General features: G+C 41.6%; 1 long non-coding RNA gene across 1 annotated transcript; it reads right to left on the bottom strand.

Annotated features, from left to right (window-relative positions):
* Positions 1–14303: 14303 nt before the first annotated feature.
* On the bottom strand, positions 14304–20757 carry LOC145428301 (uncharacterized). The gene is made up of 6 exons (XR_013908577.1): positions 20616–20757; positions 20161–20535; positions 19181–19227; positions 18718–18784; positions 16454–16586; positions 14304–14975 (listed from the first exon to the last, which is right to left on the bottom strand). It is a non-coding gene; the product is annotated as an uncharacterized LOC145428301 (long non-coding RNA).
* Positions 20758–21587: the final 830 nt, after the last annotated feature.

Here is a 21587-nt window from a genome sequence, read left to right as displayed (position 1 = left end):
CAGGGGAATCCTTCATTGTGTTTAAAAGTCATCCTGAAAGCCTTAAGTCATCTCTAGCTTTGATTCATTGTTTAGAAAGTTCCTGATATCAGTCACCCTCTGAGTTACTACAGAGGCTCATTCAGATTATTTGCAAAACCAAAACTGAATAATGGCAAATAAATTACAACCTCTGCTTTACTGGTATTTGTTGTAAAAGGGGGGTGATAAAAAAAACAAAACAAAGGTAGCCTAGGCTAAATCTGTGGGTCAATGAAATGATTGGCTGAAAACTGCAACATCATTCTAGTCCAATTTCCTATATAGTCCCAAAAGAAAATAATAAGAAAAAAGACAAAAGAACTGTAAGCAACCCTGTTCAGTAATGTCCCTTTCCTGTCCTGATATCAGGTCCATTTTAAGCCCGTGATTTAAACAGACACAGTTGAAAGGTACAAATGTGCATGACACGAATTCAAACGTGGTGCAGATGTGTGTCACAGGTTGATCTGGCTGTAGGCTGTGGCACTTGGCCAGAGGTGGCGCTGGTTGACTCGACTCCATGTTAGTGCACAAAGTAAACTGCTCGCTGTAGTTGTGAAGCAAAAACGCTGAAATCGGAGAAATAAACCGTGCGAGCGGAACGATAACGACGACAAGAGTCTCCCGATCGTTTACTCTTGCTGTCCTGTGAACAACATCGGCGTGGTGTTAATTGTTTGCTGTTTTCGCGATCGCGTCGCGAATGAGGATATCACCAGATAAACTCGCCACATTTTAAACATTTTGTTGTTCAACAGCATCAAGACTGACGGAGTGTGTTTGAGATAACCTCACAAGTGTCACAGATGACACATTTGGCGTTTTTTTGCTGGTTTGTCGGTAGCAGCTCCTGAAACGCAAGACTGCCACACATCTGTTCGACCAACGCCAGTTGATCTAAACGCCAGTAGATCTGGAACACCGCCAGTCCGAGTGTCAGGTGAACTGAACTTCAGGTAAGAAGTTATGACCTGCAGTCTATCTGGGTCAGATATAAACCAAGTTTAGGTGGAGTTTATTTTCGTTGTGCTGACTTTTTACCCTCAGTTGCAATAACTAGTACTGGTTCTAGCCAGCTTGACAGAGTTTATATACAGCTGGGTGGGTGCTATGACGTTACTGATAGTGAACTTTATTTTATTCATAAGGTTAGTTAGTAGAGTTGCCAACGGCTCTTTAAAAAAATGGAATGGTCCCTCATTCAGAGAAAATATTACACGTTTCGTATTGAGCTGAGAAGGAACACAGTTTGTCCCGGACTTTCGCTATAATGAAAAAAAGACACAAAGCTGGAGTTATTCTGTCGTTACGCTGCACAGCTGCCTCTTCTCCTCTCATCCTCTCCCCTGCCTCTCCTGTTGCTACTTCAATCATGAAACTGATCAATGATCAGCTGATTGGCTTTTCTCCCTTGTTTATTTATCGCCCACTTTGCGCCAGAAAGAGGAAACCAGCAGATGTCGCGCTAAACAACAGCAGCACATTTAAGCTTGATCAGCTGTTGTTAGAATTTATTTGATATTACTTTCTAGTATCAGCTGATGTTTGCTGGAGTCACAGCTGTAAAAGCTGCTGGTCATGATATCGGTTTGGATATGTGGTGAGAGGGAAACATGAAGATGAAACCAGGAGATGTCCTTACTGAATCATCAGAGCTGAACAGGTGATGGAGAAACAGGTTTACCTTTTAGTTCACATGAATGAGTTGAAGGGAAGTTATGAACTGTTTCTGAGACACAAATAACACCAGGATCCTTTTTTATGTAGCTGACAGCTGGCAACTGTGCAGGGGTGGATCTAGGAAAGTTTTGCCAGGGGGCCAGGTAGGGCATTAACAGGGAAAGGTGGGGCACAAAGAAATACTTTTCTTTCTTATTCTCATTTAAAATATCTAGCTTTTATTAAATAATTATCTAAATCTTACAACCAAAGTTTTTATCTGACGTAAAATGTATAGAAATCATACATATACCAACAAGACAGTGTACATCACTGTCACAACAGCATTTGTTTTCAGTCAAAGTCTTTATGGCTTTAATACCTGGTGGGCCGGTCTCTAGTCAAAATGCCTGATTTTCTGTCCCGGTCCAGCCCTGCAGGTTAATACTGGCAGTGTCACCATGCCAGCTGACTGTATTTCATCATCAGCCAGTGTTGTTCTTGATCAATATTACCAAAGTTTACCATAAGGCAGCATAGAAAGTATTTACTTGCTTTCAGGTTTTATTCAAATGTTAGTCTTTTCAGTTGTTTCCCCACTTTTTTCCTGTTTCAAAATCAAACACCAGTTTGTGAGAAGATTATCTTCTTTTTTTTAATAGGCATTGGTTTTGCATTGGCATTGGCTAATTTGTCAATTCTTTGTTACAAATGTTCGTATTTTAATATTCAAAAATGTTTTTGCCCAAAACATATGTGCACTATATGTCAGTAAAAATATTATGCAAATATTGCTGTCCTTGAATGCTGAGTAAACACTGACAAAGCACTGATTGTATCTCTTGTACTTTATCAACGCAGTATCTAAAAACTTTGCACCATAGTGGTTAAAATCTCATTCTAATAAGAATTAAAAGCGCATTCGGTTATTAGGTTTATAGGATTATTGAATTATGGTTAACGGTTGGTAGATTTTTTTTTTTAAAACATTATCTGCCAATTACATCTGCCACCCTTCTCCAAATCTGTGCCCCTACCTGGCCCCCCAACAAAAATTTTCTAGACACGCCACTGGGTCCGGGTGGATCTCCACCAGCAGCTCAGCAGGCGAATCCGAAAACTGACACTGACGGCCAAACTCGCAGCGGTGCTTGGAGTAAGCATAAGTGGACCTGGACCTCACCGGACCTGGAGTACCTGATGATTAAGTGCCGGCCATTCTGGCTACCGAGGGAATTTACAGCAGTGATTATTACGGCTGTTTACATTCCCCCACAAGCCGACACTGACCGAGCACTCAGGGAACTGTACAGCGCGATCAGCAGTGAGGAAACCGCACACCCAGAGGCAGCGTTTATCACAGCCGGAGACTTTAATAAGGGAAACCTGAAGAAAGTCTCACCCAAACTCCACCAACACATCCATTTTAACACTCGTGGAGACCGGCTACTCGACCACTGCTACATCTCTTTCCGGGATGCGTACAAAGCCCTCCCCCGCACCCCATTCGGCCAATCAGATCACCGCTCCATCCTGCTCCTGCCCGCCTACAGGCAGAAGCTGAAACAGGAAGCTCCAACCCGGAGGGCGGTGCTGTTTTGATCACGCGGACTGGGAAATGTTTCACGTGGCTGCTAGGGACATTGACGAGTACACAGACTCAGTCTGCGGATTTATCAGGAAATGCGTGGAAGATGTCGTCCCATCCAGAACAGTTAAATCCTTCCCAAATCAAAAACCCTGGATTAACGGAGATGTTCGCGCGGCACTGGCGGCACGGAGCACCGCCTTTGCCTCCGCGAACACATCGGACTACAAACACGCACATTACCAACTCCGGAAGACTATCTAAGCAGCCAAACGTGAGTACAGGGACAGGGTGGAGCAACAGTTCGACAACCCTCGGAGTATGTGGCAGGGACTAAACACGATCACAGACTTTAGAGGGAAAACCAGCACACCGCAGACCACGGCCTCTCTGTGTGAGGATCTAAACGTATTCTACGCTAGATTCGACACAGCGAACACCATGAGACCGGACAGTGTGCGCACCGCGGATGACGTCAGTGCGCACACTGTGTCTGAGGAGGATGTGCGGAAGTGCTTCAGGAAGGTGAACGCACGCAAAGCTACTGGTCCGGACGGGATTCCCGGCCGCGTCCTCAAGTCATGCGCGGCTCAGCTGGCTGGAGTGTTCACGCACATCTTCAACCTTTCCCTCTCTCTGTCTGTAGTCCCAGCCTGCTTCAAAATGGCCACCGTCGTCCCTGTACCCAAATCCTCCACCATCTCCTCATTGAACGACTGGCGACCTGTAGCCCTGACCCCCATCGTAAGCAAATGCTTCGGTCACTGGACCCTCTACAGTTCGCATACCGCCACAACAGGTCCACTGATGATGCCATAGCCTTGACACTACACACTGCCCTGTCACACCTGGAGAAGAGAGACACGTATGTGAGAATGCTGTTTGTAGATTACAGCTCAGCATTCAATACCATCGTTCCCTCGAAGCTGGACAGGAAACTGCAGGATCTAGGACTGAGCAGCTCCCTCTGCAGCTGGATCCTTAGCTTCCTGTCTGACAGACGCCAAGTGGTCAGACTGGGCAGCATCACCTCATCCCCCATCACACTGAACACTGGTGCCCCACAGGGGTGTGTACTGAGCCCTCTCCTGTACTCACTCTACACCTACGACTGCACAGCCACTAACAACTCCAACATCATTGTGAAGTTTGCGGACGACACTACAGTGGTGGGTCTTATCACCAATGGTGATGAGACGGCTTACAGGGAGGAGGTCAGCGCCCTGACCCACTGGTGTCAAGACAACCATCTCACACTCAACGTCGCAAAGACAAAGGAGCTGATAGTGGACTTCCGGAGGTGCAGAGAAGTACACACCCCCATCACCATCAACGGCGCTGCTGTGGAGAGAGTGAGCAGCTTCCGGTTCCTTGGTGTACATCTGGCTGAGGATCTTACGTGGTCAGTACACACAAACAAAACAGTGAAGAAGGCGCAGCAGCGCCTCTTCTTTCTCAGGAGACTGAAAAGATTCGGCATGAGCCCCCGCATCCTCAGGACCTTCTATCACTGTGCCATTGAGAGCATCCTCACTGGATGCATCACCACCTGGTATGGCAACAGCACCGCCTACAACTGCAAAGCTCTCCAGCGAGTAGTGCGGTGCTCTGAACGGATAATTGGAGGTGAGCTTCCCTCCCTCCAAGACATCTACAGGAAGCGGTGCCTGAGGAAAGCGGGGAGGATCATCAAGGACTCCAGTCACCCCAGCCATAAACTGTTCAGACTGCTTCCATCAGGAAGGAGGTTCTGCAGCATCCGGTCCCGTACCAGCAGACTGAGAGACAGCTTCTTCCATCAGGCCATCAGACTGCTGAACACTTCATAGACACCTCAGCTTCACTACTGGAACTTTAACATTATGCACTCCATACTGTACAGTAACGCCACTGTTTTGCACATGTCTCAACTCTGTATATTTTTATATATTTTATTTATTGTTGACTCTATTTAATTTGTAAAATATGTGTACACACACACACACACACACACACACACACACACACACGTAGAAAAATATTTAGTATACACATCCAGAAATGCATATACTATTATATATTGTACATATATTTATTAGTTTCAGATGTAGCCATTCTTGTATTTTGCTTGTTTACATTATTGTATTTTGCACAACTCTGTTGCTTGTGAAGCTCGCACACAAGAATTTCACTCACATGTGCTGTACCAATGTACCTGCACATGTGATGTGACAATAAAAGTGATTTGATTTGATTTTGATTTGAAATTATTTTTGGAGTGGCACAAATAATTTGTGTGGCATCAAATTTGATGCAGAACAGCTGATTGTTCTGTAAATAGTTTGAAATGTTTATTTAAAAAAACGCCTTGGCTGCATTTTAAGTAAACAGCTGCAAAAAACTTTGTTTGCATAGATCAGTTACTTTTTTGAAGACGTAATTATATAATTAATTGCCCAACATTGGTCATTATATACTGTATTTTGCAGACAGAGAGTTACAGGACTCTCTCCCAGACCACAGACTCATACTCATAATACAAGTCAGAGCTTTTTTTTTTTTTTTTTAAAAAAGAAAGTTGCGTTTTCAAAATTGGAGTTCAAGTTATTTTTACTTCCAATAGTGTTAACATACTACACAGGTCATGAACAAGTTTTTTTTTAAATTTTTGTTGTAAGTGGGCTAAAGGAGTTAATTAAAAAAAAGTCTAACATAAATTTAAATGTTGTAATTTGATTATTTTAATAAACCATGTAACTTGGATGGATTCAATGCTGACGTGACCACAGTGCACACGCCTGCTGTTGCTCACAGTGGTCCAAGGGACCGCTCAGAGAGTTTGTGTGTTCGCTCAGACACATGAAAAATTAGAGGGAACATTGGACCCAAGCTTCGCCCCCACAACAGGGTCCTCAACCGTCCTGGAAGAAAGTCTAGTGTGGTATTCTACTGATCAACTGAGCATGCCACCTCTCCCAGTTTGTGTCCATAAACCTCTTTGTGTGCTCCCCTGTTGATTAAATTAAAACGCTTGAAGACAAAGTGAACTCTGGACAAGCGTGCGACCTAACTGAAGTCCAGGTGGGCTTGTTGATAATCACATTTTCACACTCATCTCGGGGCAGACCTGTGGTGTTCTGGTGCCAACCTGTCCCCTCCGTTTTTTGAGTGCCCCCCCCCCCCCACATATAAAAAGAGACGGTTTATTTTATAATATTTTAGACAACAGCATATAAAACACCATTTGCTTGCACTTGTGTGTGTGTGTGTGTGTGTGTGTGTGTGTGTGTGTAAAAACTGAGATGTTCAGAGGTCTTGCTTCATGGTATCGAGCAGCTCACACAAAACAGGGTCTTTGTATTTTAATGTAGGTGCTGATGTAAACCACAATTTTCAGCAAACATCTATCAGGTCATTGCACTTTTCTTTATTTTTAAAGCTTAAGTATGCGTACATGGGATATATTAAAAACTGACAAGCTGTTTGAACATATGATGTGAAATCACTTAATTAACCTGCTGGATTTGCTAAAAGTTAAAATATTTATACTACTTTGGCTAATGGGTTTTGCACATTACTCTTAGTTTAGTAAGTGGCTATTAGTGAGGGTCATGATAATCAATTCAATTGCGTAATGGGCTGACTAAGTATTTCCAGACTAAGAGAAAAAGTCAGTGAACATATCCGTTGGTTTAGGTGTAGGCTTAATCCATTTCTGAGAAAACTGAAGAGCATAAGTGAGGGTTAGTATGTGTTAATGATTTCAGTGTCATGCAGGGGAAAGTAGCATTCAGTGGAAGCTTCTCGGTGATTGTTTTAAATCCAAATATGACCCTTATTTGTGGCGCATGTTAGCATACAGTCAGCTCAGGAGTTAGTATCAGTCATGTGGTTGTCACGAGGTTGCGCACAGCATCACCGGCAAGAGGGCTTGGTTTGAGAGGTTTTTGGCATCTGTGATGTGATTTACAACCATCCACCCATGTACAGTAAGAAGCTGCACTCACAACCGTGGGCATCAGCAAGTTGGTGAAATTTAAACAAAACAGCATTCCATCTGAAACTCTTATTGTACCCAAAATACAAATTTTAGTGATTACATGTGGCTTCATTAATTATGTTCAAAAGGATGAATACATAACGCAAGTAATAACTTTATAATCAGTCAGTGAATGAAGGAGCTCAAGAGTGCAAATATAGTTGCAATAAAGTGACAAATATGCCCTTTTATGTCAAACAAAGACCGAAATAAGTGGCATCAGTGTGGGGATGAAAATGAGCGATCCAACCTCACACTGCAGATATCAGGGCAACGCACAGTGGGGGGGCAGGGGAGGGGGGGGTTGCAGTCTGCGCGCACAAGAGGGCTAACAACGCTGTGAGTGACAGAATCCACCCAAACTGAGGAACAGCTTCTTCCCCAGAGCTGAAGCCTGCACTGTTTGCACTATAATATAATATAATATGTTGCTATTTAATGTTTTTTGTTCGTGTTGCAGCTGCTCTGTGAGCCAAGCTTTCGTAGTCTAAATTCAATGGAAATATATCTCTGCACCACACGATGGCGATAGATTCTCACAGTCTGTGCTCTGCTTCCGCCACCAGTCATCTTTAAATCTTTTTTTTTATTCAATGAAACCTTTAACTGTCCATCTCGCAGCATTACTTTAAAAAAAATCATATTTAAATACAAAAAAAATTAAATACATGAACGACAGTAGTAGAAAATTGATAAAATAACACCAAATAAATATATTTACAAATGATAGCAACATCAATGGAATAAAACCATGAACACCAGCAGAAGGAGAAAGAGGCCTGTATCTACATTATTACTCTGGCAGCTCTCAGGCTCCATACAGACAGGACACGTTGCAGCGTAATTGCAGACAGGTGCGTGGGCCTGAGCTCCGCCCAGGCAGAATGACGAGTGGAAGAAAGCAGCAACACAATAAACATATGTAACCTTGCGGAGCCGGCCGGGCAGACATCGAGACCGTGACAGAGTGCAAAACTTTTATACTTGACAACTGTTAAGAGTTCAAATATTGAGGAAGGAGAGTAAAAACAACCATGGTCCAGAAGAGCTTGGTCAAACAATTGATTTTAATGAACACACGCGTGGGGGGAGTAGTCGGAGTTTCCTGTCACTCTGACTTTGCACAGAGTGTACTCAGAATCAACAGAATCAGCACATACACACTTAAGATTATAACAAGCATTCAATCAAAAGCATTTATTATAGATTCAACTCAGTTTAAATTGGTTATAACTGCACCTGTAACAAAGGCTAATTGGGTGCCAATATGTTTAAACATCTGAATGCAATATCAGTGCTGTAGATTATATTATTAATGCAATGGTAATGATGATGATTATTAACAATAGCAGCAAAATAATTTCCCTGATCTCCACACTCCCTCTTTTGACCCACTTTCCCTAAAAAGAGGGTCACTACACTTTACTTGTTTCATTTCTCTGACATCCATCCTCTGGCTCAGCAAATCAGACAACCTCATGTCATCTAGGTGGTCCAATAATAAAATGCCAGCTCCCACTTGAGAACACTCCATGCGTAAGATTAGGTTTTTTCTGCGTCCCTCTCTTGTGGTCCATCAGGCCTCGGGCCTCCAGGATCCTCACCCCCCTGTGGTCGCCGAGATCTTCTGCAAAGGAAACAAAACAGCTTTTCCTGCGCCTCCCTAACTTATGTTTGGGACTCTTTAATCAAAAGCATGATCCTAATTATGTTCTTGACTTATTGACTTGTATTTGTACACACACACACATATATATATATATATATATATATATATATATATATATATATATATATATATATATATATATATATATATATATATATATATATATATATATATATATATATATATATATATATATATATATATATATATATATATATACACTCTTCAACGTTACTCATCATTTTAAGCGCTGCTTTCACGTCCCTGCATGTTTCCTATTGCTCGCCTTATCTGATCATCAACATCCTGTACACAAAACTGTCGCTGCTGCAAGTGCCTTAACTCTGATCTAAAGTCACCTTTCACAAGAAAATCATTATAAGCGCCTATTCTACTAAAAGATCCAAGAGAGAACAACCATTTTAATCAATTAAGTTTAAGCATATAAGCAATTACTCATGCATACATTTTATCATAGCTAAATGCTGCCTAAAAACAACTCCTGTGTGTTAACACCAACTTCATTTTAACACTCACATTTCATGTTATAACCCGTTTTTGGTATAGCCTTTTTATTTCATTTTGCTCCTTACCCCTGGAGGGTCTTGGGTCGATTTGTGGCTATTTTCAAATTTTGATTACATGCCATTTGCACAGTGTTGAATGGACTATAGCCAAATTCTCCAAAAAAAAAAAAAAAGTTTGATATGATTTTATTTCAAAATTCAAGTCCGACTTCCTTCAATTAGCTTCAGTGGCTAAGCTACAAATAAACTTACACTATTGGGCTTAGGGTCGATTTGTGCCCCATTGAAAGCCATTATAAACGCTATTTTTCACTGCAGAATTATTACCGTTAACATCTGGGTGACGGCTTAGGTTTCGTTTTTGTTTTGGACAAGAGGCCTTAGAATTGTAATTTTATTTGTCCACCGGGTGGCGCCCTTGCTCCACATTTGACCCGGGGCTGGAAAACAGCAAGAGCAACAGCGGGCTGCTTTGACAGACCTGCGGGAAATGAAGCCTCATTTCCGGCGTGCAGCAGCGGCTTCGCCCGCTGATCGGGCGGGACCATTTTCTGTCCCTAGGACCGTTAGAGTAACAATTTCTGCTTCAGTTTTACCATATCTAAATGATCAAAAACCCCAAAAGTTATAAAATAATCCTAAAACCCATTTCAAATTAAACCTTAAATTCCCCCTTTTTTGACACATCTCATGTGTCAAACTAAAAATGCTCCACCCAAGCTTAGGAAATTAAAAGAAAAATACAGTTAGTCATATCATCCCTCAAAACACCTCAGCAATCCTCCTCTCAGGTATATTTGCTCCGACCCTGCAAACCTGTCTTTAAGGAATGAAATCCATTTAATCATCATGTCACATCTTTTCGAACTCCCGGCTCTATCCACAGCCTGCATCCTTGGAACTTCCTAAAAACAAAACCTGAACTTCACATTCCATACTCAGTTTTCCCCTTTATGATCCAATCTGTGTTATAAAAATAAACTTAGAACAGTTATCAGTCATGTGTTTCTTCAGTTAATGGTAACATGAGTTATATCAAAAAAATGTTTCCCCTTTAGCATTCTCCCAACAATATACTATAATACCATAATCTAACCCCAGTCAATAAAACAGAAATTTTCTCAAAGCAAACATCAGCAACCCAAAATCAACATCGCCAGAATTAAGCCTTCCACTCCCCTTGCTTATGGCAAAAGCAAAGCAAACCCTTTCTCTTGCTGGCATGGCAAGTGGTTTGTCCACATTTATTCATCCCCACCTTCATCCAGTCACACACACATCCACACCATGTATTCACACCAGGTATTGCTAATAGTGGAGCCTCCCGCGCAAGTAATCAGATTCTCCACTCTCAGCAAAATGAGCTCATTCATTTGTTTTATTTGTCATAGTAAAATAGTTCTTTATGCTTTTGGACCGGATTGACTCGCTATTATTGTCCCGATTCGTATTTTGAAGAAAAGACAAACGACTACAAAGTCCCAATAAGGTGCGTCAAAACAAGGATTTTATTGAAATATATATTGGGGGGGGGGGGGGGGAGAAGTAGAGCACGATCACTCAAACAGCGGCGATCTTCCCCGAACAATACTTGGGGTGTAACATACATATGATGACCAGTAATATGCGTCACCGCAGATGAAAAACAACATGCATGTCCCCCCCCCAGTTGTTCTGCAAAGCCCACCATGGCGTCCCTGGTAAGGTTTGAGAGCCTCAGCAAATTATAATGAACATAATTAATGCGATCAACATTTTTATTTGGAGTTATCCATAGGAACACACTTTCAAATCCTGCTGCTATTTGGTTAACTAATTTATATTCATCAGGAACTCCCCTGGGAACTCCAATCGAGTCAATCCAGGTAGGCGAGTCAGTTCTCGGGTCATAAATCTGTGTACCCGTTGTGCTTCTTTCCCTCAACATGCGTCTCCTACATCTGACTGTCAATGTACGCGTGTCATGTTGTGGAATGGCTTTTACCCTACTCCCTATTAGCATCAATGGTGCTCCTAACCGCACCATAGCACATGTCCCCACACTCCCCAAAGGAACATGCACCAAAAGGGTGTGATGTCCACAGTAATAATACAACCCACCTCTAGCCCATGTACCTATTATGGTGTTTGGGTCACTTACATTATTTGTGGTCCTTCCCGTGAGCGTCCTCTCACACCAACTAGGGTCAATTTCTCCCAGAGTGTATTTCACGGCGTCCGTAGAAAATTCAAAACAGGTGTAATTATTTTGTTTAGGTATGAATGAACCTGTCTGCGTACGCTTGTCAATTGGTGGATATAAACTTGACAGTGTGATGCAGTCACCCGTGGCCACAGCTTCTCTAGTTAATCTCAACATGCAATTATAACCCCACTCATCCTCTGGATACAGAGGCGCAGGCTCAGTAAACAAACGAGGTCTAGCTGTAGCACAGGCAACACAATCATCTACATGCTGTTCCCTAGCATTTTGAGCCACCCAATCCAGCCAGAGATTGCTGTCACTGAATCCGGTGGCACGTTCAATTAAATCTTTTCAGGCGAGTGTAGTCAACTGCAACTACCTTCCTATCTGAGTTTTGGTTAATTTTTATCAGTGATGTCCCATTGTCCCTTACTACAGGCCTCATTGGTTTAGCTTTACTAAGAAAATTAACTTTTATTAACCTTTTTGGATCTATCCCTACAGTTTCCACACCCAGAACTAAATATAAGGAATTTTGACGCCACCAGTTCCCCATTGACAAGGTCAATGGATTCTGGGCCGGACTATAATCTCTCTGAAGTTTTAGCTCATTCTCTGGCCCCTGCTCTGACGCCTCCCAATCTTCCCCAGTGTAACCTTTTACCTGATCCCAGTTCCGACACCAATTGGCATAAGGACGACTTCCCCTTTCACAATATGTGTTCACAGCATAATCCCAACACACCCACACATTAAATCCCCTCCAGCTACTGTCAGCTCCCTTACAGATAAAAACGTTGCACAAATCAAACGTGAATGAAGTGGTGGACCCATTAACATAGTCTAATTCTAGTCCACCATATATGCTGAGGCACTCATCCCTTTTACCTGAGACTTCACGCTTAACCTTCCTTGGCAACGCAATCAATTTGGACTCTGAAGCGGGTAGACCTCTGCGTCTGGGCAATTCACCTGTCTGCCAAAAAACAAAGAAACATTAGAACACTCACGCACGCCAACACCCCAGTTATTTTCCAATCTCCCCACAAGCCCATGGTTTTGGTTCCCCTACTCTCCTCTAACTCTAGGCTGGAGCCCCAGCCTATCACGCTTCACGCCTCTTTGGCACCTCCTCTTTGAGTGAAGAGACGCCCCGGATCCTTCTCTTCTTTCTTCGACTTCCCAGGTAGACTATTTGGGGATGAGCTTGTCTCCACCAAGCTCTCGTCTGCCACTGCACATTGAGACCAATGGAACCAGGTCTGGCCTTTCCCCTTCAACTGGACTGCTGTTGTGGTACGAGCGTTCACTTCAAATGGCCCCGTCCACCTCGGGTCTTTCCACTTTCGCTTGATGACCTTCAGCCACACCACCTTGGCGTCGGACCTGTCCACCGTGGTCACTCCTGCTGCAACCTGTTGTGTGAAACTAGACACAAGAGCTTTTAATTCTTTCCAATATTCTGCATGCGTTCTGTTACTTTTTATACTCTCTTCAGCCGGGACTGCCGTCCAGGGACCTGGAAACTGTCGTCCTGTCAACAGCTCGTACGGCGTGAAGCCTGTGGATTGGTTAACAGAACATCTTATGATCATTAATGCAATGGGCAGGGATGCGACCCAATTTAGCCCCGTCTGAGCACAAATTTTGTTCTTCAAATTTAGATTCATCCTTTCTACTTTCCCTTGGGACTGAGGATGATACACAGTTCCAAACGTGTGTTGCACCCCCAGCCTCTGTTCTGCCTCTGCCAAATCTTTGTTTTTAAAATGGGTCCCATTATCTGACCGAATTCGCTTGGGGAACCCATACCTCCTTTTAGACAGGGACTTTCAATCTGATCAGGTCCCCACTGGTAGCCTTCTCCTCAGCCAGTTGTAATCTGGAAAGCCCACCTTATATTTGCTCTCCCGAGAATTTGTCACCGCTGTTATTCACTGTTGCAGGCCTGCTTAGAACAAAAATGAGAAAAAAAAGAGCTGATTATTAGCTCAAAGCACCTGACAGGTTTTCTTTAAGTGCACTGTTACAAAAATAATGGGCCCCTTCTTAGACGTCCATGTTTAATAAAACTCCCTCTATTAAAAACAAAAACAACCCAAACCTAACTGACAGAATCAACCCATCTCCACAACAACCTCAAAAATCTTAAACAAAAAGTTGTGCCACCAGAGTCCTGACACTCCCAGGTCAACTCATGTAATTTCACCTCCTCAATACACCGAAAGTCTTGTTAAAACCACACAATTTGCACACAACAATCGCCCCCTTTATGCACTTTAACATACTTAGATTCAGCATAAGATAACCCCATTACAACAACGTATCAACACTAAACTATAAATTTCCTATCCAAATCTGCTATGCTTCCTCTCCTGAAAGAGAGGCGCACACACACACACACAGTCATCTCTCAATAAGTTGCTGTGACAAGACAAATACATGTTCAAACATTACCACCTTGTTAAATTATTTTATTTCTTTCTACAGTGATCACTGGTTTTGATCACTCAGTACGAGGGCACTCCTAAGTCACTCTTTTAAAACTACTTCAATCACTTTTTCTTTTTTCCATAATTCACTCCCTTGTCATATAGCTTCTTTTGAGTTATTCCTCAACTTCAAACTCAAGTGCATTTTATTCTTTTTTTTTGCCTGTCCCGTTTGGTTCTTTGGCCATCAGAATTATTGTCTGAAGGCGAGAAAAGATGCCCAACGGATTTACTTTACCAAATTGACCATCCCAGCCTTGCCGTAATGGTCTATTTGATTCATCTTTTATGGTTTATTTTCACTTGCTTTGCCCATTTGAAGATTTAACAGATGAGAGAGCAGTTTGGTCCTGTAACTTTGTATTACAGGTCAAAAGACCCTCAATCCACACTGCGAGGATTGATGTTGTTCCTCGCGTTCTTTAACCGCATTGACGGCCACACTACTATTTTTTACTGTTCTCTTAAGCTTTATTTTGGAATCATACATTTCAATGACCTCTTCTAACTTTCTGTCTGCAGCATTGGCTTTGTCTTCGTTTTTTAGTATTTTCCTCGTAAAATTGCTGCATCTTATTTTTTATTTTTTATATTTTTTATTTTCACTCGCTAGATACGGGACTGACTTGAATGAGGAAAAGAAAAGGGAGAAAGGAAGAGGGGGGAGAAACAGTGGAGAAGAGGGACGGGGATAAAGGGCAGAAAAAACCTCGCGTTTTATGGTGACTCCTGAATTTCCTCCACTTCCTCCTCATCCTTAAAATACTCCGGATGAGTGTCCACAGCATTGTTCAGTCTGATGGCATCCTCCATGACCTGGACAACATGATACCATTAGAATGACATCATAGAATGAGGGGTGTGACCAGAGCCAGAAATGCACTCATTGATCCTTTTGTTGATTTATTGCTATCATACACTACTAATCAACTAATCGAAGTGCAAGTGTCACAGTCTGTTATTTATTCTCCCTCCATGCAAGGCAACATCTAGGGGTGGTGCTGTGGGTTCAGCATGGCTGGCAGCCATTGTTCAATCATGCCTCCCCTATTTCAGTTGGAACGCTGGGGCCTGGAGGAGAGAGCTGCGGACTGCCATGCACCATGAGCAGCCGATGGGAGCGAGAACAGTCGCAGTTCTTGCTTTTTCTGTTGGGGGAGGCCCAAATAGTGCCATTCAACCTTCAGCAGCAGCAGCAGCAAGGGGCTGTTTTTACAATGTCTGCCAGGTAATTCTACACCGACTGGGTAGAGGGCATCAGAGGGCCACTACTGCCATTTCTGAGGAGGACAGATGGAGCTGGGGGACAGGCCCTTCGCATATGCTAATGCACAATGCAATAGCCAAAGACCACTGGAAATTAAACCAAGGGGCAAAATATACAGCCCAAGGCTGCGGTTCGCTCCTGCGTGTGTAACGGAGCAAAGGTGATTTTATTTTTTCCACAGTGTTTTTAAAGGAGGGAAACCTTCCTCCAAACGGACAGAGCAGTGGAGTCGCCAAGGGAAAGCACACAAATTAAAAACTGTGGAGCCTGCGGCTTAATTTGACTCAACATGGGAAACCTCACCCGGCCACGGAAAGGATTGACAGATTGATATTTATAGTTAAAAATATAAAATGAATTAAAACAACCCTGGCCAGGGGACAACACAATAAAAATCAATAAAACACAACATTAAAAGTCCAGTGGCGTCCGCCACGGTACACTAAAACAAAAAAACAACTCTTTAAATGAACAAAAAAAAAAAATCATGGAAAGAATTTCCACGTGATTAAATTGCTTTATTTTAGCATTATGCAATTCTGTTACTCCAACTTAATGCACTCAAGTCGGACCAACTTAATTAAAGATTGATTCATCAATGTATTTACTGCATTTTGATCCAATATATTTTAATAGTGTTGATCCAACAAAGAGTTTTGTTCCAACTCAATTCAGGTTTTCTCCAACTAATTTACTAAATTTGGTCCCAGCTTAAGTTAATTGAGTTAAACCAACTCATACAAATTAAGTTATTCCAACACAAGTCTTTAATGCTAATAGAAAACACTTTAATCACATGGAAATTCTTTCCATGATTATTTGAAGTTAATTTAAAGAGTAATTTTTTGGAGCATTTAACAAAGTCTAGAGTCTGGTTAACATACATTTCACTATTACATCTAAAAGGTAAATACAAATTTGTCATACACATCTTTTTGTTTTCTCCAATTTCTAGCAAATTTCAGGTTCAGTGAATAGACCAGACCAAGCAACATTGTCACTGCAAAAACTACATTGCCCAACTCACCCATCACTTCCACCCCCTCTAGAACAATCATAACATCCTGAGGGTCATCGCTGGCTCCGCACCCTCTGACCGAATGACACAGATTCCAAAGACTGTCTCTGCTATGGCAGTGGCCATGCTTTCTATCAACTTCCTGTGACAATAAAACAAACAAATTTAAAAAAAAGATAATGATTTCTCACTAATGTCCATTGCAAACAGTTTTAAAAGTACATCTGTTTTACATTAATGTAAAATACCTAAAAGCTTTATTCATTCAAGCCTTATAATAATGTAAATGTAATCAAAAATGACTGCCCGATATTTTTCCTCACTCAAGAGAAGTTCATTCAATACCTCAACAATGTTCTGTCTTTCAAAATCTTGAGTTGTGATAGGGGTGACTGTGGCACAGGAGGTAGAGCAAGTTGTCTACTGCTTTAATCCCTGGCTTCTCTAATCTGATACTAAAACTATCAATGGGTAACACACTGAACCCCAAGTTGCTCCTGATACATCCATTGAAGTGTAAATGTTACATAAAAATCTTGTATGAATGAGGTTGTTATAATGATATTATAATAATGATAGTATAAAACACTCAAGAATGCTGCGTGTAGTTAGGGCTGCTCAATTAATCGAATTTTAATCACGATTACGATCTGGGCTTTCAACGATCATTAAAAGTGACTGAGCCGATTATTAGCCCCTCCCTCGTGCTTTACTCTCGCGCTGCTCCGTGTGGCAAATCGAGCGCACCTCTTGTTTCCAACACGCGTCACAACAATTAAGAGGACCCGAGGGAAGCTCGGAAAGCTAAGCAGAAGTTATTTGGAGAGGAGAGTGACTGCCGTTGGTTGAAAAGAGGGGTAAAAAAAAAAAAACAAAAACAAAAAAAACTTCAGTGGTGTGGAAACATTATGGGTTCGCCGAGTCAGACATCGTGTGTAAACTTTGCTACGGTGTTGTAGCTGCACCACTGCAAAGTTCACTAAACAGATGTTTACATTTATTTCTTATATTGCAAACATTTGCACTGTTATCAGTATTTGCACACTATTTTATATTATTTGTTAAAGTCATTATTCAATACATTGTTATTGTTAACCTTTACAGTCAGAGCGGGCATGCTCCGTTTTGCGTAACTATTTTTAAATCCCTGTAGAACCGGAACCGCGTAAGCTAGCGCAATAATTTTTTGCATATGAAACCAGAGGAGTTGTACTTACATCTTATGCTATCAGCTTGTCCTAGGTCACGGTTGCAAAAATTGCACAAAACGCACTAGCAGGAACAAACACATAATATTCCAGAAACACGCTTTGCCGATTTGATCAGCTGTTCGCAACACTTCCCACATTGAAACAGACGTCAGCGCGAACTATCGCACGTCCGCCATTTCCTGCCAGAAACCCGAAGTGACGTCATCTTCGCGGAAACTGTAGTTTTTTTACTTGTAGGCCTTAAACACCTATACTGGTGTTTTTATAAGTCATGTTAGACTTTACTGAATAGTTTCTGGGATGCTTAGAACTCATATTGCACTGCTGGAAATAGTTTATTTTGATGCACATGCTGTTTTCTTTGCAAATTTGAATCATAGGATTGTTTTCCCTGCAGTATATAAAAATTGCTTTATCTCCAAAATAAAACTATGAAGGCACTCAAAATAAATTTCCTGTTGTTGTAAACTATTTTTTGCATTTAAAGTTTTGAGGGATAAACCTCTTAAATTTCTCCAAGTAGAAATATATGTAAAAAACGATTTTCAATTTTTTTGTAGTTTATTGCACTTTTTGCAATTAATCAGAATCAGAATACTTTATTGATCCCTGGGGGAAATTATTTTTTGTTACAGTGCTCCATTTTAATGTAGTTACTATGGACTTAATGCATACATATTATTAAAATATGGGCTATAACAGTTGTATTGATGTATAGCAACTTGAAATGCTCCCAATGGCACTATAACATGTAAAAAAATAATATAAGCTCTGGCGGACTTTGTTCTATAGTAGGTCTTAAAGGGTTAAATAAATATCGTCAAATAATCGAGACCTCAATTTCAGTGAAAATAGTGATTATCATTTTTGCCATAATCGAGTAGCCCTACGTGTAGTATCCAGTGAGAAACTTAAAGCTCTTACTTTTCCCATTTTAAAAGCTATTTTTTTTACAGCCACCGGTAATTTATAGGAAAACCCCATCCCCTGAAACTTTTTGCATGTAGTTCAAGCTTATCTTTGATCATCTCCTTAGTTAAGGATACAGGCAAGTTAACATACCAGGTAATCCTTCACCAGCTCAGGATCTTCATTCAGGTACACGCAAAGACCTTTGGCGATGTATTCTCTTCTGATTTCAACAGCATCAGTACACAGGGGAGGGGGGGGGGGGGGGGGGGGGGGACAAATATATACGGAAATCCATCTCAACGACCTAGCAGTGGGATTAAAGAACTTTTAACTGAATTACCAGGAATTTGTGAGAAATACAGAGGCTATTGTTTTACAGTCTTAATCTTTTCAAATAGTATTCATGCATTTTAGACAATTCTGTCATTCTAATATTGTTTTTTACTTTGTATTAATTTAATCATGCCATACCCCCAATTCAAGAAAGTTTAGATGATGTGTACATAAAATCAGAATGCAATGTTTTCTTGGTCTCAAAACTATGTCACTTACAAATGAATATATTAAATTTTTAACATGGGAATGTGATAATTTAAGAAAAATATTAGCTCACCATGAATTTGATGAACGGGCCTGCCAGCTCTCCAGACCTTTCACCACCTGATAAGATTAAACATTTATTATCTTTACAGGAGGGAACTGCAAGTCTAAGTTTAAGTAGAAAAATATTTAATTTAAAAAACAAAAAACAAAACAGGAAAACATATCTGTTCATGTTTTGTCTTTCCTCCTCAGTGTACTAAAAACACAAGTTGTTAAATAAACCACTCTCCATCAGTTGCAACTTACAAATTTCAACAACCCACACGTAAAATGTAAATTTATCACAACAGTCTCTGTGGTAGAGCCAAACTAGCTTATGTGCAGAGTTTAAGTTATAAACAATATCTATATTTGGAGTAGCTAAGTCTTTCATATTAGGCTATCATGCTAGCATGACATTGTGCTATATTCTTGCACTAATGTGTTAGCTAGCTATCCATCCATCCATCCATTCGCTTCCGCTTATCCTTTTCAGGGTCGCGGGGGGCGCTGGAGCCTATCCCAGCTGTCATAGGGCGAAAGGCGGGGTACACCCTGGACAGGTCGCCAGTCTGTCGCAGAGCTAACACACAGGGACAGACAACCATTCACACTCACATTCACTCGCACATTCACACCTAGTGGCAATTTGGATTATCCAATTAACCTATCCCCACAAGCTGCATGTCTTTGGACGGTGGGAGGAAGCCGGAGTACCCGGAGAGAACCCACGCAAACACGGGGAGAACATGCAAACTCCACACAGAAAGACCCCGGCCTGATGTTGGAATTGAACTCAGGACCTTCTTGCTGTGAGGCAACAGTGCTAACCACCGTGCTGCCGTGTTAGCTAGCTAGAATGGCATAAACAGATTAAAAAAAACAAAACAACAACAACAACAACAAAAGAACAAATGTGAATAAATAGAACTGAAAAGAATCGACAAACTAATGATACCTTTGTGCAAAAAGTATTTTCATCAAGATGGATGAAGATAGATTCACTCTTACCTTTCCAAGATGACTGTGGAGCAAACCATGTGCTTTCCTGCCTCTTGTTTAGAATCTCACGTGATCTTGTGATATCGCGAGTCTTTAAGGCAGCTAACCACTCTTGTTAGATTTTATCATGTCATATCAACAAGAATTTAAGAGGTGCTAGTTGGTGAATTTCATGTAGATCTTATATGATTTTATTACGTTCACCTTAGAAACATAAATTCATTGTGTTCAAATTACATGTTAGAGTCTTGTAAATGCAATAAACCACCAAATTTCACTTTGAGTGTATAAGAGTCACTAAGAATTAAAAATCCAGTGAAGCGGTGCAGGAGGGAAACCCGGCGGCGTCCTCGCCTTCCTCTCCGCGTTCTGCGCCCCGGTGCGCTAAAGAAAGGAAGGCAGCGGTAGTCACTATTCTTTTAGGCAGCTATAATTCATTAAAGGGGACAAGTCAAAAGACTTACCCCGGGTGGGCAGAGCTCTTAACTCTGCCCGCCGCTTCTTTGTAACCGCCAATCGGCACCGGCCCGCCTCGCCGCCTCTAATTCCCTGCAGACACGTAATCTGGCCTCCTGTTGCTGCAGCAGTCGGACCGCTCGCTCCGTGTTGCTGGCACTGTATCCTCCTCTCCTGAACGCCAAGCTCCACCAGCCCTCCGGGCTTGCAGGCGCCGCCGCCTGACACCACTCACGCCTGCCCGTCTCTCAAGCCTCTTTCTCCATGGTCTGCCAGGCCCTCTTATTGGCCTCTGTGACCTCCCAGGTGTGATCAGGTTTATAATCAGGTAGGGGCGGAGTCTTTCCAGGACAAGTCACCAAATAAATACCATAAAAAACATGCAGTAAAACTCATAAAAATAAACCAGTGTACAATATTAAAATATTGAAAAGGTAAAACACAGCAAAACATGCATAGTAAAAAACCCTAGATAACTTGTCCCTTTCCACCCCGTGACACGTGACACACACCTTGACTTTGGGAACAGATTGATGTGATTGCTGTGATTGATGCGATATTTGGCCACATTGCTATAACGACACCACTCGATTACTTCACACGCATGCTACCAATAATCCATAAATTGCTGCTTAAGGAACTAAGGACAATACATTTAAATGCAAGTTCTTTTTTCTAATGTGTTGTACAACTATCAAATTCATTTTTTTATGTTACATAGTAATATGGTCCTTACCGATTGTGAAACTAAATTAATTCGTTTCATAGATCTAATCCATACTGCTCCTTTAAGGCAGCAAACTCGCTATATTCTATTCATTATACCAATTAATAACACCAGTGGTAAACAAAAACACTACTTTAAAACAACTCAGTGCAAATAGGCATGCATGTTCATTTGCTTTCAACTCACAACAACAACTCAACTTCCAAACCAAAACACCAACACAAAGGAGTGTGAGTTTAGACAGCACCAGTTA

Source organism: Astatotilapia calliptera, chromosome 4, assembly GCF_964374335.1.
Source record: "Astatotilapia calliptera chromosome 4, fAstCal68.1, whole genome shotgun sequence".
NCBI lineage: Eukaryota > Metazoa > Chordata > Actinopteri > Cichliformes > Cichlidae > Astatotilapia > Astatotilapia calliptera.
Note: the sequence above shows the minus strand (reverse complement) of the source record. Positions and strands in the feature narration are given on the sequence as shown.